Raw genomic sequence first — 2,273 nt, forward strand, 5'->3', positions numbered from 1 at the left:
TCCTTCCTTCCTTCCTTCCTTCCTTCCTTCCTTCCTTCCTTCCTTCCTTCCTTCCTTCCTTCCTTCCTTCCTTCCTTCTTTTAACAGATTTACAATTTTATCTTCACATTTCACAGTACAAATGAAATTTTTTTTGTCCCATTACTCCCTTCCAAAACTACTCTTTCTTTAATAGGAAGAGGGAGAGTGTCTTCCTTGCTGTGCTGTTAGAAAACACCCAGATTCACAGTACCACGGTCTGCTGGTGAAGTAGAACAAATAATATAAAACTGATAGAAAGAGGCTGCCGTCTCTCCTTATCTGTCTGGTCAAGTTGGCCAGTGGACACCATCATGGGACAGGCAGGAGGTCTCAACAGTGGGGACCCAGGCATCACTGGCATGTGGCCTCCCACAGGTGGCCTCATTTCAGGAGCAGGTCCCACTGGCATCATTCTAAGAGGAGGAGGACCCCCCCCCATATGGGGTGCCGGCATTATACCAGGGCGAAGAGGACCTAGAAGTCTGGGGGGAGGTGGAATCATTGCCCCTGCAGGAGAAGGAGCAGAGAATGGAGTAGGAGGTATCTTTCCTTGCTGACGTGCTGTGCTTGTTCTGTCAGTCAGGCTCTGAACCTGCTTCCCATCCATTTCTGATAGCAGTCTTTCACATTCTCTTTGTGTTTCCTACCACTGCAATGTGTCTTTCTCACAGATGGAGAGTCAGGAGTGAAGGGTGTATCACAGTAGTCACAGTAAAACTTGGGCATGTTGTTCTGCAGGCTGTTGGCCATTTGGTTCCTCCTCTTCCTCCCTCCCTCCCTCCCTCCCTCCCTCCCTCCCTCCCTCCCTACTTTTTTCCTCTCCCTCTTTCCCTCCTCCACCTTCTTCTCCAGCAGTGGCAGGAAGGAAGAAGCCATATACACTTTGTAGTCATATCCAGTAATCCTGTGTCATCAAGTTGATAAATAATTTCATGGATATTTTACAGAAATACAAAAAAACAATTCTAGAACTCATGTAGAACCACAGAAGACCTTGGATAGCCAAACTAATTTTTAGCAACAACAAAACTGAAGACATCACACTTCATAATTTTAAACTATAGTATTCAACACAGAATGGTACCAGCATAAAAACAAACATATAGACCAATGGAACAAAACGGCAAGCCCAGAAATAAGTCCACCCATAGACTATTAACTAATCTTCCACATGGGTTGCAGGAATGAGGGAAGGACAGTTTCTTCAAAAAATGATGTTGGAAAAACTGAATATCCACATGCAAAAAAAAATAAAATTAGACCTTTACCACACACCATAAACCAAAATCAACTGAAAATGGATTGGAGACTGGAACGTAAGGCCCAAAACTGTAAAACTCTGGGGGGGGGGGGGGGGGTTAGCTCCTTGACATTGGTCTTGGTAGTAAAATTTCAGATAGGACACCAACATAGGTAACAAAAACAAAAATTAGCAAGTAAGATTACATTAAACTGTAAAGCTCTTTGAAGCAAAGGAAATAATCAACAAAATAAGACAGCAACCTTTGGAATGAGAGAAAATATTTACAAACCATATATCAGAGAAGGAGTTAATACCTAAAATACAGGGTGGGGCAAAAGTAGGTTTACAGTTGCTCGTATAGAAAATAATACAATAATTAATAAATGATAATATAAGAATAAATAATGTGTTTTACTTGCTCACAACTGTAAACCTACTTTTTTCCATCCTTCATATAAGGAACTGCTACCACTTAGTAGAAAAACTTTCAAATAACCCAAGTTAAAAAATAAGCAAAGAACCTGAACAAACATTTTTCCAAAGAAGAAATACAAATGGTTAACAGGTATACGAAAATGTGCTCAACATCACTAGTCAGCAGGGAAATGTAAGTCAAAACTCACAATGAGCTATCACCTCAGGCCTACTGGGATGGCCATTATTTAAAAAATAACAAAGGGCTGTGAAGGAAAAGAACCTGCTACACTGTTGGTGGGAATCCTTCCACAAAGACCAAGCATGAAGGGTGCGCTTCTGGGCTCCCTGGAGACTGGGTGACCTGCCCTAGGGGCTCTCGGGGCCACCTGGTAATCCAACAAGAGTCTGGAGCCCGGGATAGGAGTCAGGGTTTCCAGAGTCTAAAGGGCAAAGCTCAGGCCCATCTACCCAGCCCTAACTGCCTGGGTAGTGTTTTCAGATTAAATGAGAATTTGTACCTTCCTTAGATTATTACTTTAATGCAATTGTAATATCATCTTCCTTAAGGTGGAACTTCAGAAAAATGCCTGAA

At 42.3% G+C, this 2,273-nt stretch overlaps 1 pseudogene; it reads right to left on the reverse strand.

Annotated features, from left to right (window-relative positions):
- Positions 1-223: 223 nt before the first annotated feature.
- On the reverse strand, positions 224-747 carry LOC119055856 (U1 small nuclear ribonucleoprotein C-like; annotated as a pseudogene).
- Positions 748-2,273: the final 1,526 nt, after the last annotated feature.

This window comes from Artibeus jamaicensis, unplaced genomic scaffold, assembly GCF_021234435.1.
Source record: "Artibeus jamaicensis isolate MK-2021 breed Jamaican fruit bat unplaced genomic scaffold, CSHL_Jam_final scaffold_916, whole genome shotgun sequence".
Taxonomy (NCBI): Eukaryota; Metazoa; Chordata; class Mammalia; order Chiroptera; family Phyllostomidae; genus Artibeus; species Artibeus jamaicensis.